Source organism: Vulpes lagopus, chromosome 7 (genome assembly GCF_018345385.1).
Source record: "Vulpes lagopus strain Blue_001 chromosome 7, ASM1834538v1, whole genome shotgun sequence".
Classification (NCBI taxonomy): domain Eukaryota; kingdom Metazoa; phylum Chordata; class Mammalia; order Carnivora; family Canidae; genus Vulpes; species Vulpes lagopus.
The window spans coordinates 17,135,970-17,153,045 of NC_054830.1; the positions used below are offsets into that span (position 1 = coordinate 17,135,970).

Here is a 17,076-nt window from a genome sequence, read left to right on the forward strand (position 1 = left end):
AATTGCTTACTGAAAACTCAGATACATTTTTAGTTGAAAGACAAGATCCTTAAAAAAAATGGGTGACTGCTTTGAACTGAAGACCTTACAGGCCAGATAATATGTAGGTCTGGGAATCAAGAGAAATCACTATTATATCCAATAACTCACTCATAGAATTTTTGCTTCCACTCCTGACAACTTTGAGATGTCCTAATTTGAAGATCTTAGTCCCCTAGGAGGGAATGTACCTACCAGCATACACAGTAACAGTTCAACTGAATTAGAAAATGAGACTCCCACCTGGCCTTTTGGGACTCCTTATTCCACTGAACCAAAAGGCAGAAAAGGTGGTTATCCTACTGGCTGGGATGACTGAGCTTAATTATCAGGGAAATTGGATTGCTGCTACACAGTGAAAGGAAGGAAGACTATGTATGAAACACAGGGGATTCACTGAGATACCCCTAATACTTCTATGCTCATAACAAGGTTAATGGAAAACTAGATCTATATCAAAAAGGCCAAACTACTAAGCAAACAAAAGTCTGAAAGTTTGGGGGATTTCACAAGGTAAAGAACTTCAACCAGTTGAGATTCTGGCTGAGTACAAGGGAAACAGGAGTAGAAGCTGAGCATCTGACTCATGATCAGAAGTCATGATCTCAGGGTCATGGGATTGAGCCTCGTGTTGGGCTCCACACTCAGTGATGAGTCTGCTTGAGATTCTCTCTCCCCCTGCCCCTTAGCCCACTCATTCTCTCAATCTCTTAAATAAAATAAATGAAATCTTTATTTAAAAAAAAAAAAACCTCAGATATCAATTATGGTGTCATGACTAATTCTAGGAGTAAGAACTGTGATGGCTTTGCATATTTTCTCTTTATTTTGTGTTTATTTATACAGTCTAACCACTTTTCTTCTACTCTCCTTCTTCCCATCAAAAAAGTTGCCAAAGGTTAACTTTGCAATCAGTCTCTTGACAACAGAATATTCAGCGAACTGTGATTTGAAGGGTGAATAATACATCCAGCAATGGAGATAATGAGTAGAGTGACTAAGCATTTTCTCATTTGGGAAAAGGATGAAAGCTTCATTGTATGAGAGAGTTCTATCTCATTAGATGGAAATATAAGAGTTGTTCCACTGATATATGGGAGCTCAAATGTATGTGGAAAGGTGCATATGGAAGCTAAGTAGCCAAAGGGGTGGACTGTGCCAGTTACCAATGCGCTGCCTCTTAGACTCAAATCTTCCCATTATTGCCTTGCTTGTGATAATGGGGCTGGACCCTATAAAAACATTTCTGCTTTATCAGTTGGCTTATTAGCTTAGTAGATGGTGCTGGAGGATGGGGTTTCTCTTCCTGCTTCCTGTGTGCTTTTCCATCTTCTTGCTCCCACAGTGCTCTGTTGGTGTTTTAGTGGGTACTCACATGAGCATCTTCTGAAGCAAGCTCCATCAGTGACCCAAAGCTGGCTATCTGATGATTCAGCAGTACTTCAATGTATAGCTTCCTATTTGCCAACTTTGGCTTATATCACTTCAACAAACATCTTTACCATCCCCTGAAGACATCTAAGAAACTAGCTTTGAAGGAGAACACTCTTCTAAATTTCTCTTTCCTGTGTTCTCAGCCTGAGTCCTAGAGGTAGTAAATGTTCCCTGTAACTGCTACTCTGGTAGTCTTAGACTTTTCTTAGCCCTTAATTCCCTGGGCACCTGGGTGGCTCAGCTGGTTAAGTATCTGCCTTCAACTTGGGTCATGATCCTAAGAACCTGGGATGGAGCCCCACTTCAGGCTCTCTGGTCCATGGGGAGTCTGTTTCTCTCTCTCCCTCTATCCCTTCCCCCTCCTTGTGCTCAATCTCTCTCTCTCTTGCTAACTCAAATAAATAAAAATCTTTAAAAAAAAAAAATTAATTCCCGGGGGGATCCCTGGGTGGCTCAGCGGTTTGGCGCCTGCTTTCAGCCCAGGGCGTGATCCTGGAGTTCTGGGATTGAGTCCCACGTCATGCTCCCTGCATGGAGCCTGCTTCTCCCTCTGCCTGTGTCTCTGCCTCTCTCTCTCTCTCTCTCTCATGAGTGAATAAATAAAATATTAAAAAAAAAAAAACTAATTCCCCCCCCCTTTTTTAAAGACTTATTTATTTATTTATTTATTTATTTATTTATTTATTTATGAGAGAGAGAGAGCGAGAAAGGGGGGGGAAGGCAGAGACACACACAGGCAGAAGGATAAGCAGGCTCCATGCTGAGAGCCCGAGGCGGGACTCAATCCCGGGACTCCAGGATCACGCCCTGGGCCAAAGGCAGATGCTAAACCGCTAAGCCACCCAGGGATCCCCACTAATTCCCTTTTGAGATTACTGCGTGGTATTTCTCCTGATTAGACCCTGACTGATAAGGATACTGAAAGAGTAAAAATCTGTGAGATGGCTTAAATCCATATAAGAAAGAAATGGGGGACAGAATGATATTTAAACCTAAGAAAATAAATCAGAAGGCACATGTTAATTTCTAATTAAAAGGCTATCATGTGCACAAGAGAACATACTGTATCTTTCTGCTCAGCACCAGTCACAGCAACGGCTGCTTCAAGAGAACATCTCTTTATTTTCCACAGAAAAACTGAAGACCAGAAATATTAACTGTTATTAACCAGAAAGCAGAACTCTTCAATGAAGACCTGTAAGGGGTTGAACATCAGTACTTACATTTCCAATTTGCACAGCTTTGTGTCTTCTCATCTCATTTTAAATTGCTGAAAAGCTACTGGAGAACCAGCCATGCCAGGTTTTTGCAGTGACAAAAGTCCTAAGTTAATTTTCTCACAAGAAACAAAAGCCCTTCCCTTCAGTTTGCCTGAAATTCTTTTAAAGAGTCACCTACAATTTTGTCCTCTAGAAATAGAGCATCTCCAAAGACACAATGGACACCAGACATGTTCTATTTACATCCAATTAAAATAGTTATATAATCATTTAACTAGGAATGGGGGCTGATGGCCAAACAGAGAGTGATTTGTTGGTAAAACCACTTCCTGGGCTGAATCCATAAGGTCTTTTGATGTGGACATTAATCATCATCCTCATATCAAATTACATTTATTAACCCCTTCAACCATGTTACAAAGCACTGAAAATAATTTTCTGTTAACCCCAGCAATTTTTATTATTCTTTGCCTCTTCAAGCTTGAGGAGGGCAAATAACTTTCCCAAGAGACCCAAGCTTATAGGGGGCACATCTACATCTGCTTTTCCCACAGCTTTCTAAATCTTAACAAATCACTAAGAGGGACTCGTTTCCAGAAAGACATGTACCAATACCTGACCAAAAATACTGCAATTATATGTGGCCTTCCTCTTAAATTTCTTTTTCCCTGTGAGGTCTGAAACAAACAGAAAGAACCAACTGCTCAGACAAAGATGCTGGTTAAGAGAAAAGAAGGAAGCATGATCAAATTGCTTATGGCACATCACAATATACAAAATTTAAGTCAGACCATCATTCTGTTTCTACACAAAATAGCACGGTGCTTTATTGCTCTTCTCAACATTCAACACAACAGTCATTACAGTCTAGACAGAAGCTTGTGATTTTTTTTTTTCCCACAGCATGGAAAGATCATAGCCCAGGCTATTACTATAAGTATTTTTTTCAACCTCGGTGACAATGTTTTAGCCATGAGAAAATGTGTCAGGTAAAGAGGGAGGTGGAAAGTCATTGTAAATGTAACATTGTCAGGGCAATGGGAGTAACATCAGAGGAAATGGGTTAAAATAACACGTACTTGGGCTTTGCCCTGAAAGACCGGAAAGGATACATCTTTATCCTGGATAACTTAGAAACTGCCTGTTACATCTCTTACATGCTAGAGAAACACAGCAAGTAATTCTATAGGGGGATGTCCTGATCTCCTTTAGAATGAGCAGGAGACACACGGTAAAAGAAGTAGCCCTCTGCTGCCAGAGAGTGAGCTCTTCTCTCTGCCTTAGCCAGTACCTCGATGAGGAAGCCCTCTCCATATCCCCATCACCTACTTTATGTCCTTTTAAACCCTTCCATCTTAGTACATACATCACTGCAAATTCAGGACAGACTTTCTTGAGCCACATTTCTTTCCTTTGGGAGTTTTTCTTTTTTAAAAATTGCGTTCAACATGATTCATTCAATAGCTACTGAGCACATACTATGATGCCAAACACTGTTCTAGGTGCTGGGCCACAGCAGTGAACAAAACAGAAACTCTATCCCTGTCATAATATTTATCTTCTAGCAGGGAAAGTGAAACAATAAGCAAGATAAATCATTAATCTGTACAAATTATAAAGTGACAAGTACCATGGAGAAAAATGAAAGCAGAGAAGTTGGGAGAGAAAAACAGAAGGGGTGTTCTTAGATAAAACAGAGAAAGACTCACTCAAAAGGTACAGAGTGAACTACATGTGTATCTGAGGGAAGAACAATCCAGGGAAAATAGCCAGGGCTCAGAGCCCAAAGTAAGGGCCCACCTGGCTTGTTCAGTAACAGCAACAAGAACACCAATGAAGCAAAGCTAGCAAAGGGGAGGGATGACAAGGGCATGACATAGCCTTGTGGCAACTGATAAGGACTCTGGCTTTTACTTTGAGATGGGAAACTACTGGAAGGGTTTTAAGCAAAAGAGTAACGTGATCTATAAACAGGACCACTCTGGACACTGTTGAGAATATACTGTAGGGAGCAAACAAATGGAGGTGGGAGACTAATTTGGGAGGTTATTATGGTAGTGAAGGTAAAAGAAAGGGGTCCAATCAGGCAAAAAACAGTGGGGGTGGTAAGAAGTGGTCAGGCAGATAATCTTCCAGGTAGATTTTTCTGACAAACCGGATGTGGAGTGCAAGATAAAGAGATAGGGGAAGGGACGCCTGGGTGGCTCAGCAGCTGAACATCTGCCTTTGGCTCAGGTCGTGATCCTGGGGTTCTTGTTCTTGGATCAAGTACCACACTGGGCTTCCTGCAGGGAGCCTGCTTCTCCCTCTGCCTACGTCTCTGACTCGGTCTCTCATGCATAAATAAAATCTTAGAGAGAGAGGGATAGGGGAAGTCAAACATTTAGGCTGGGCAACTAGAAGAACATTGTATTTCCATTTAATGAATGGGGAAGCAGGTTTTGGGTTTTGTTTGTTCTGTTTTGATTTTGGGGTGGAGGGTAGATTCGGTTCAGTTGGACATCTCATGTTTGTGATGTCGACTTTATATCCAAATGCAGATTTCAAGTTCTAATTTCAAATTTCCCTAGTACTCATCCAACCTCCTCGTGAAATTTAACTATTATTACACATCTGTTCCTACCAAATGTTCCTTATAACTCTTTATCATTTAAGCAATATTTACATATTTGTGTATTTCTCTCTGCAACTGGACAAACTAAAATCCACAAGATAGCTAATACATAAAGAATTACTGCAATTCTAAGGAGGTCTGTAGTGTATATGATGGTTAATTTGAAAACATCTTTTTTTATTGAGCTCATTTATTTATTTTTACCATTTTTTATTTTTAGCATTTTTATGTATACACTTCAGTAGCATTAAGTACATTCACAATGTTATGCAAACTCACTGCCATCCATCTCCAGAACTTTTATCATCTTGCAAAACTTAAACTCTGTCCCAAACTTTCTGTCTCTATGAATTTGACTATTTCTATAGGGAATCTATATAATCATATAAGTGGAATCAGTATTTGTTCTTTTGTAACTGGCTTCTTTCACTTAGTATAATGTCGTCAAGGTGCACCCATATTGGAGCATGTATTTGCTCCACATTTTATTTTTCCATCCATCCATCAGTGGGCATGTGGGTTGCTTCCACCTTTTGGACATTTTGAATAATGCTGCTATGAACACAGGTGTATAACTATGTCCAAGTCTCTGCTTTCAATTCTTTCAGGTATATACCCAGAAGTGGGACTGCTGGATCATTCAGTAATTCTAATTTTTTGTAAAACTTCCAATCCACTTCCTATAGCAGTTGCACCACTTTATATTCCCATCAATTGTGCACAAAGGTTCCAGTTTCCCCACATCCTTACCAACACCTGTTATTTTATTTGGATTTTTTGGAAAATAGTCATCCTAATGAGTGTGAAGTGATATTTCATTGTGGTTTTGATTTGTATTTCCCTAATGATTAGTGATGTTGAGCATATTTGCATATGCTTATCCCTATTTGCAGATCTTCTGTGGGGGAACTGTCTATTCAAGTCCCTTGCACATTTTTAATCTAGTGGTTTGTTTATATGTTGTGGAGCTATAGGTGTGTTTTATATACTCTGGATATTAATCTCTTATTCAGACATATTTTTTTTTTCAGACATATATTTTATGAAAATTTCCCGCATTCTGTGGGTTGCCTTCTACTGATAGTGTCCTCTGATGCACAAAAGTTTTCAACTTTTATGTGTTCAGTTTATCTATTTTTACTTGTGGACTGTATTTTGGTATCCTATTCAAGAAATTACTCCCAAATCCAATGTCACGAAGCTTTTGCCCTATGTTTTCTTCTAAGAATTTTATAGTTTTGGCTCCTATGTTGAGTCTTTAATCCATTTTGCGTTAATTTTTGCATATGGTGTAAAGTAAGGGTACAATGTCACTCTTTTGTGTATGGATATACAGCTGTCCTAACACTATTTGTTGAAATCATTTGACTATATTTTCAAGGATTTATTTCTGTGCTTTCTATTCTATTCCTTGATTTATAGGTCTATATTTATCTGAGAACCACACCATTTTGATTACTGTAGCATTGCAATGAAGTTCTGAAATCAGGAAGTGTGAAATCTCCAACTTTATTCTCTTTCAAGACTGTTTTGGTTATTTAGGGTCCTTTGAGATTCCATATAAATTTTAGGATAGATTTTCCTATTTCTACCAAAAAAATTGGTTGAATTTTAAAAGAAAAAAATCATCTTTTGAAAATGCATTTAAATCTTCCTACCAATGACTGACATTTTGCTGCTGCTTTGGAAGCTCCTAGAAGCTCACAGTTGTAGTAATCATTTGTAAATATGCTTTTATCCACAGCCTAGAATTTTTTTTTTTTCACAGCCTAGAATTTTTCAAAAGGAATTAATCCATGAGCACTATAAAAACCATGTAGGAGTTAATTATTCAAATTTTTCCTTTACAACATTAGAGCCCTTGGGACGCCTGGGTGCCTCAGCAGCTGAGCGTCTGCCTTCAGCCCAGGGCATGATCCTGGGGTGCTGGGATGGAGTCCCACATCAGGCTCCCTGCATGAAGTCTGCTTCTCCCTCTGCCTAAGTCTCTGCCTCTCTCTTTCTCTCTCATGAATAAATAAAACCTTTAAAAAATAAAAAATAAAACATTAGAGCCTTAAAATACATGAATTAAAAACTAATCAAACTGAGAAATAAAAGACAGTTCAACAATGATTATTGGAGACTTCAAAACCCCACTTTCAATAATTAATAGAACTAGAGAGAATACCAATAATGAATAGTGGACCTGAGCAACATTATAAACCAACTAGACCTAACAGATGTTTTATGGAACATTCCATGCAACAACAGCAGAATATACATTCTTCTCAAGTACACATGGAACATTTTTTACGACAGACCATATGTTAGGCCATAAAACAAGCCTGAATATATTAAAAGGACTGAAATCATACGAAGTATGTTCTACAACTACAATGGAATGAAATTATAAAATGTCAACAGAAGGCAGTCTGTGAAATTCACAAATAGTGGAAATTAACAACACACTTAAGTTACCAATCAAAGAAATCACACACAATTAGAAAACAGTTTAAATGAAAATGAAAACCTAAGACACCCCAACTTATAAGATACAGATAAAGAAGTGCTTAGAGAGAAATTTATAGCTGTAAATACCTACATTAAAGGGAGGGTTTAAAAATAAATCACAAATCAATAACATAATTTTCCACCTTAAGAAACCAGAAGAGGGCAGCCCCAGTGGCGCAGCGGTTTAGTGCTGCCTGCAGCCAGGGATGTAATCCTGGAGACCCAGGATCGAGTCCCATGTCGGGCTTCCTGCATGGAGCCTGCTTCTCCCTCTGCTTGTGTCTCTGCCTCCCTCTCGCTCTCTCTGAATAAATAAATAAATAAATCTTAAAAAAAAAAAGAAAACAAAAGAAAAAAGAAACCAGAAGAGCAAACTAAGCCCAAAGCAAGCAGAAGAAAGGGAATAATAAAATGAGTGAAAATAAATGAAGTAGAAAACAGAAAAACAGAGAAAACTCAACAAAACCAAAAGTTGGATCCTTTGAAAAGATTGACAAATTTAACAAATCTTTAACTGTGCTGATCAGGAAAAAGAGACAGGACTGAAATTACTGAACTCAGAAATCCAAGAAGAGATATCAACACCAATTTTACGGAACTAAAAGGGTTTATAAGGGAAAATTAGAAACAGCATGTCAACAAAGTAAAGATGAAATAGCCAAATTCCTTAAAAGGAAGGAACTACTGAAACTGATTCCAGAAGAAAAAATTAGGATGGAAAATTCCAGAACTAATTTTTGTGATTAGTTCTAGTTTCTAACAATTAGGTTCTGGAAATTAGTTCCATGATAGGTGGAATTCCTTCAAATTTCCTTCTATAGAATTCAAGAACCTCATTCCTTATGATAAGGCATAAGGAGAGGAATCTTGTTGAATGAACCTCTTGGTTAATTAGACACCTCGCGTCCAATCTTACTTAAAAGTCCGTGTTTTACTCTACCCAGCTGCATGTAGGTGTGATTTGATTGCCCTTTATTTCAACCAAACCAGAGTTTTCTGCCTCGTATCATTTCTGATGCTAGTGATGAGACATCTGCAGGCTGGCCAGAAAAAGGGCCAGAAGCACAACAGTTAACCAAGAAATGGCACAGGATTAAGGCCACTTTGTCCACAGAAGTGACAAAGTTAATAATACTTCATCATACTGGCTTTTCCTCTTTCCAATTTCACTCTTCCTAGCCCCCTAGGGTCTTTGTTTCATGGCATGCCTTTGTTTCATGGCATCACTTCTCAAAATAAACTACCTACATACATACAAAGACCTTGCCTTGACTTGGATTTTCTACTAGAAAGTAGTGCCTTAAAAATGCCATTATAGGGACGCCTGGGTGGCTCAGTGGTTGAGCATCTGCTTTTGGCTTAGGTCGTGATCCCATGGTCCCAGGATCGAGTCCTGCATGGAGCCTGCTTCTCCCTCTGCCTCTGCGTCTCTCATGGATAAATAAATAAAAATCTTAAAAAAAAAAAAAAAAAAAAGGCCTTTAGAGGTCCATTCCTTCCAACTGCCTTTGTGATGCTTCATTAGCACTTAGAAGACCCACTGTGATATGACATATTATGGTAGAAAGAATACAGGGCTCATCAGCCTAGGATCAGTTTTGAGCTCTATTATTAACCTAACTTCAACCTCTTCAAAAGAAAGACAAATATACTGTTAACACATTCCAAAAAAGTTTACAAATTCTAATGTATTATGCAAATAAAAGTAATCCTTATTATCAGAAAAACCAGTTTGAGTCTACATTCAGGTAAAAATACAAAGTCAATTTACAGAAGCTGGGTGTGAATATTAGTTCTTTGAGTAAAACTCCTCCGGCCTCTGACAGAATATGGCTGTATCTGTGACGCTTTAATTTATTTTTAGAAAGGAGAATGTATTCATAATTACTTATGAAACTGCAAATGAAGAAAAATATTCTATTATCTACATATGCCTTTTGGCATAAGGTGGAGTTTCATTCCATAAAGAGAATCAAATCATATAAACAAAGTTATGGCTTAAAAAGTATAACAGAGTAACAGATTCACTCAAAACAGATTCACTCAACACTCAGGAAGAAGCTGTTCTGTCTTATTCAATACCAAGCTCCAAAAAGAAACTAAAATAGGGACACCTGGATGGCTCAGTGGTTGAGCACCTGCCTTCAGCTCATGTTGTGATCCTGGAGTCCTGGGACCGGGTCCCGCATCGGGCTTCCTGTGTGGGGCCTGCTTCTCCTTCTGCCTAAGGCTCTGCCTCCCCGCTCCCCCTCTCATGAATAGATAAATAAAATCTTTTTCTTAAAAGAAGAAAGAAACTAAAATCAAATGGCTCACTGTATAATTAAATGCTCTGTGCACAAGCTGGTTTTCAAGGCAGTCCTAAATATCCACGAACGGAATGTAACATATTGTATTAACGGGTGTATTGTGGAATTTTCTGAGAAGTTTTACGTTTTTACCAGAAAACCATGAACCAACAATAAAACTTCAAGAAACATTAGGTGTTTTTTTTTTTTACTGATGTGTCTCCAACATGCATCTCATATCTGGAAAAAGAAAGAAAAAAACCAAATCTTTATTTCCAGGATTCAAGGAGCAGGAAAGGAGAAAGGATGTCTTGCTGTGTCTACATCTAGGAACACAGTGTCAGCTTTATGTTTGGGTTTCATTTATAAGTTATGACAACTTAGAGGAGGGTTATAATAACTGTTTAGAAACTCTAACATTATAGATTTGTATTTCTTCTAAGAGTTCACATTTTTGGTTTCTCAGAATTTTTCTAATGCTAAATTCCTTGAATTCTATCTGATGCTACAGGAGACAATGAAGAAACACCTGAGATCTCATTTGGATCATTACATTCCAACAAAGCAAAATTTTTTAAAGATTTATTTATTCATTCATTCATTTATTCATTCATTCATTCATTCACAGACACAAGCAGAGGGAGAGGGAGAAGCAGGCTCCATGTAGGGAGCCCGATGTGGGACTCAATCCCAGGTCTCCAGGATCACACCCCAGGCTGCAGGCGGCGCCAAACCGCTGCACCACCAGGGCTGCCCCCCAACAAAGCAATTTTATGTTTCCCTGCAGGCATGACCTAGGGGATTGATATCACATCACATTCAGAACGCTTCTCACAATAAGAGACCACTTAGTCCACTCACAATGGAAACCAGCAGTAACACTGCATCTAGCTTAGCCTCCTTGGTAGCAAAGACATTTACTTATACCACAAATAATTTGTGGTTAAGTCTTATTAAGACTTCACTTTAATGGAAACAGCATCAATATAAAATTGAGGATAATCCACTCTTACATGTGACTTAGAAACAAAGTGGACATTCTGTTCCCACCCCATCAGTCCTGTGTCTTTGTCCAGAATCCTATCTAGCCTCCTAGCTCCACCATATTATGAGGTCTACAAGGGGGGAAGAAGCCAATAGTAGCCAGGTTTCATCACAATGGTTTTTGTTGTTCTTGTTTTTAAAAATATTTTTATTTATTTTTGGAAAGACAGTGAGGAGGTGGTGAGGGGGGAGCGCAGAGGGAGAGAATCCTCAGACTTCCAGCAGAGCCCAGAGTCAGACATGGGGCTCAATCTCATGACCCGTGAGACCATGACCTGAGCCGAAATTGAGAGCCAGACACTTAACCTACTGAGCCACCCAGAAACCCCTCATCTCATTTTCATGAAAATGAATATACTAATAAGATCTGAGAATTGTCCCCATCTCACCAAAAGGGTTAATCCTAGTGTAACTTGTAAGAAAGTGAGGTTCGTGATTTATAGTATTTAAATTCTTGTGCTTTATTTTTTTAAAATTTTTATTTATTTATGATAGTCACACAGAGAGAGAGAGAGAGAGGCAGAGACACAGGCAGAGGGAGAAGCAGGCTCCATGCACCGGGAGCCCGATGTGGGATTCGATCCCGGGTCTCCAGGATCGTGCCCTGGGCCAAAGGCAGGTGCTAAACCGCTGTGCCACCCAGGGATCCCAAATTCTTGTGCTTTAAACCTAAGAAGAGATTGTGTTAAGCCCTCTTAATAAAAGAAAACCTAAGATGGTGTCTGGCTGGCTCAGTTGGTGGAGCATGTCACTCAATCCTGGGGTGGTAGGTGAAGAGATTACTTAAAAACAAAATCTTAAAAAAAAAAAAAAAGGAGAAAAAGGAGCGGTACCTGGTGACTCAGTCAGTTAAATGTCCGCCTTTGGCTCAAATCATGATCCCAGAGTCCGGGAATTGAGCCTGCAGCTCCTTGCTCAGCAGAGTCTGCTCTTCCCTCTCCCTCCCTCTGCTCATTCTCTGACTCACTCTCTAAATATAATATAATATAATAAATATAATATAATATAATATTAATATAATATTAATATAATATAAAATTAATATAATACAAAATAAAATAAAATAAAATGGAAATCTAAGAACACTAAATTGAGCTTTATTAACAAAAAAAAATGTCTGCCAAGAGGCGCCTAGGTGGCTCAGTCGGTTGGGTGCCTGTCCTTGGCTCAGGCCGTGATCCTGGGGGTCCTGGGATTGAGCCTCATGTCAGGCTCCCTGTTCAGTGGGGAGCCTGCTTCCCCCTCTCTCCTCTGCAGCTCCCTCTGTAGCTCCCCCTGCCTGTGATTGCTTGCACAAATGCGCACTCTCTCTCTCTCTCAAATAAATAAATAATCTCAAAAAAGAGAAATGTCTGCGAAGCTAAAAAAGATGTTTATGCCACGCAAATTACCTTAGGCACAGAATCTTTTCAATGTCTTAATTCAGCAACATACTGCATTCGCAAATCTACCTACTGCAAAGAAACACTAACCCAGAATGGGTAGGGAGTTGGGCATTCTGTTGAATTCTTCCCAGTTGCAGCATACTAGAGATCATCAAATAATAAAGTTACAAAACTAAAATGTCATTGAATTTAACATTTTCAATTGATAATTCAGAAGCTATTTTAGGAAGACTGTGAACATGAATTTTAACTAACCATACATGTAGTATCAGAAGGCATCTAACAATAATTGATATGCCATGAAACTCTTGAGTTAACCACATATTGCTGGTCTGCCAACTGTTTTTCTCATCAAATGCTATACAATATCAGTCATTTGGGCTTCTTAAGTCTTACAAATTCTGGATAAAAAGGAGGTACTCTGAGAATCAAAAAGTGACAACACGGTCAAAATGAAAATGCCTGGCAAAAAGTAAAAAGCCCACACAGTTATGAAATTATTATGAATGCGATCAGAAGCTTAGTTAGACTGAGAACTCATTTCTCAAGAGTCTTTATTTGCCAAACTCATGTCTTATTCACATCATACTTCAATAATTGAGACTCCAACCAAAATCCAGTCTGTTAGGTGTTAATGTAAGATGTTTATTAGTGAAATTTATTTAGCACAATGATCACATTAAAATGTCCCAATATACAAACTATTGAAATCTAAAATCACAAAATATATAAACTCAGGTACACGAATGAGATTATATAAAATATTATTTGTAAACAAAGTTCTACATCTTCAACATTGGGCCGAAAAAGGAAAGAAAAGAAAAGAGAGAAAGATTACATATAAAAAACATTATATTTCAATAGAACAACCCTGACAGATTGGCAACCTCACACTTGGGTGGTACCACAATGGGGCAACACAGCATTTCCTTACAGAACTGGCTGTTTCATACAAAGCTATATGTGAAACAAAATGAAACATCCAGGAGAAAGAGAGCTAACAAGATATACCACATTTCAGCTGGCTAGTAGTAGAAAATTTCAATTCCATTAAAAAAAAAAAACACACATATAACGGGGGGAAAAAGTCAAACAAAAACAGCAAAATGGAAATAAAGATGGAATAAATCAAGAAGATGGAATGTGAGTGTGTCCCTTGACCACTGCCAGAGTAGAGCTGCACCCAGGCTTCTCCAAACACCTGTCACTTAGACAAGCTGTAGAGACTAATTAGAGGTGATAGAAAAATGTCATCCATGATCCTTAAAAAGTTAGCATTACCAGTTTTGAAAAGTTCCCTAGCCAAAAAACCAAAACCAAATCAAACAAACACAAAGAGAACCAAAAAACATACTGAACAACTGCACCACAAAGGGAAAATGCTACATTTTATTTGATGGGTGCTCTCCTATGGTACGAGTTTTCTTTCATATTTTATCAAATGCTTAGAAGGTAAGCATCAGCATTTCTCTCTAAAATGTGCCTCCTTTAAGTGTCTTTTCTCCACTAACTCACAGAAGTCATTACAGGGATCAGTTTGAACTACCATAATAGTCTGATTTTTCCAGCTCAAACGCAATTCTGTATCAAGAGAATCTAAAATAATGTACATCTCAAAATCTTCCTCAGAACATCCTGCCAATTATTTATTTTAATCTGAAACAATCAATAAGTTGGTGATTATGATAACCTCCATAATCAGTAAGAGGATAGAAAATTAAAGAGTATTTCACATTCTGAATCTTAAACCAGAACTCCTCTAAGAGTTCAAAACATGGCCCAGGTTTTATATTCTATTTCTAAAAATCCAATCAAAGCTTATTATCTGAAAAGTTCCGCAGTACTTTTTCCAAATGGCTCTTCTAGGTTTTCTAGCTATTAGTGTGGGAAAATGAGGCATAAGAATAAGAAAGTCCCATTGGGACAATCTTCAGAATACACTGAGTATAAATGCTAATATACATGGTAAAAGTCTTCACATGTGGTCCACCAATCCCACTGGCATGCTGGCTGCCCCAGAGGTCAAAGGGATACCAGACATTATCTGAACAGAGTTCGAGTTCAATCTGATAACTATTTATTTCCTTAGAAAACTGGATACGCTGGTTGTGGTTCTTCAGTGTACTCTGATGTATTTTCAGTCCCATGTTTTTACAGAAAAAGTTGTTTTCTTTCTGTATCAATATCCCAGTAGCCTAACAATACAGGGTTGCATTTTCTTTAACTTCTCAATTCTTGTTTTGATAGCTCATGACCATGTTATGAAAGTAACTTTGGTTATAAAATTTCATACACAACAAAAGGTGATCAGATTTTCAAGAGAATCTAAGCCTCTAGACAAATAAACCATAATTTCGTCACAGAAACAATTCCAGCCCAACTTACAAATAACAAAAGATTGTTTAATTTGAGGAAATGCTTTTCAATGTTCAATCAGAGCTACTCTAAATTGGAAAACTTTAAATTAAAATAGCTATCATTATTTAGATTTTCAGTAAGGTGGAGAAAAACACCTGAAAGATTACCCTTCCCTAAAAGCAAGCTCATAGAGGGAGAGAGAAGGGAGAGGGAGAGGAAAGGGAGGGTCAGCCGCAGTACTGGTGGACTCAATCCCTTTATGAAAGCACATGTTCTCTTTTGGTGTTAAGAGATCCTGATTCATTTTGAAGATCTGAAAACCAAATGGAAAAGGCCAACTCAAAATATTTAAAGAAAAGAAAAACATGAGATTGAATTAAATGATGAAATGAGTTTTAAAAGAGAACACGAAACAAAAGACCTTAAGATGACCTTTATAAAATACTAAAATTTAAAAAAAGAATTCATCTTGTACTTTGTGCTCACAAAGGGAAAGGAGGTTCCATCAAGCCCTGCAGAGCACAAGAAGAAGCAGGTGGTTTGCTCAGGCATCAGCAGAAATAGGCCCCGGAGAACTACCCTCAGCTTCTTTTACACCGTGTCCAGGAAGGAAAAGCAAAGCTCTGCAAAATGCTGAAGGTTTTAGAAGTGTAACGGTGCTTAGGAAAGATCACTGGCCTGGTGTTGCAGCAGCCCCAGTGTGGAGAGACACGCTAGGCTTCTAGGAGGAGAAAAATAGAAAGGGAGGAAGAAGTAGGAAGAGGAAGGAAAGGGCAGAAAAGCACAGGTCATTAGTAAACAGCAAGTTCAACATGGCAAGATGCTCATAAACCCTTTATAGCTATCAGTGGAGAGCTGGTCTGCAATTAGGACTAGAGACAAAATCCTGAACAAAACAGCAATGGGAATTTTCAAATGGTACTGGGCTACGTGCTCTGCTTTAGTAATGGCCAAATTAGAATAAGGTCACAACATGCTCCAGAAACATGCACTCTCAGTCCCCCTCCCTGTTCCTTCCCCACCCCTGGTGAAGCATGCAGATCTTCAAGCTGTCAAATGCAGAATGCACACATCTTCCCAGGTATGCAAACTACAGTCTAACTGCTGCCATAATGTCACTGGGCAGTTCATAAATATCTGAGTTCTTTTTTGTCACCAGGGAACTAAAAGTCTGAAAACAGTAAGGGCCAGGCTGTATGTTTTTCCAGTTCTTTTTTTTTTTTTCCCCTATGCTATTAGGAGTTGGGATGGGAAGCAACCGATACACAGAGTTTGTGCCTCTTTTGGTCATACTTGACATCTTGCTGGAGACAAAATATATTCTAACTTTGATAGCTATTTCCTTTCTGGGTGCAAATGGCACCGGCTCTTTCAACTGGCTCATCCAATCAACCTGCTCCAAGCCTTTCTTTTCCCTGGCATGCCCTCCTGGTTGAAGAATGCTGAACTTAACTCATTTTTTTAAAAGTTCACATTCAAGCTTCTCCTTTAATCACCAGGATATTTCCATACATGCTTCCTTAAAACTGTATTACACAGATGACTTGGCTTTTGAAGCAAGCACAGAAACAGTCAATAATATAGCAAAGATGATCAAGGAAATAAAAAATTTCAGTTCACAAAACTAGAAGATAAAGTGGCACTTCTGGTTATTTTTATTTTTACCATTCAAAGTAAAGAGTTTCTAAGTTATGAACTACTAATAAGGATGTCAATGTCACTGGGTAAAAACTACATTTGACACAAATGGAAAACAACCATCTGTAAATCTATGGTACAAAGATATATACAACATTTCCAAAGGTCAGAGAGTAAAGGATAAATCCTGGATTAATTGCTGTTCCTAACAGAAGGCTCTCTGGAAGCCTTAAAAACCAAGAAATTGTATGGCGGCTCAAGAAAAGTCTTCTCCAGGCTGAGGCATGCATACAAGAGAGACACTGACACAACCCATACCTAGTGCTTGCCTCCAATGCAGGAATGCCAACCAAATGTTATACCCCAGTTAAGAGCACACTATGTGGCAAAGAACAATTTACTTGACCATTACATGTCTTTTCATTTGGGTCAACAGTGTCAGCCTGATCACAACTGCAAAGTAAGTGCAGTTACTCACAAAAATACAACCTGACTCTCCTACCAGCTACCTAAGAGAAGATTTGCATAATACATTCCTATGAACCCTGCTACTGCTTCGAGAA

At 38.5% G+C, this 17,076-nt stretch overlaps 1 protein-coding gene across 13 annotated transcripts in view; it reads right to left on the minus strand.

Annotated features, from left to right (window-relative positions):
- MAP4 (microtubule associated protein 4) overlaps positions 1–17,076 on the minus strand; it is a 139,747-nt gene that overhangs the window by 96,546 nt on the left and 26,125 nt on the right. The gene's annotated exons all lie outside the window — the stretch shown is intronic.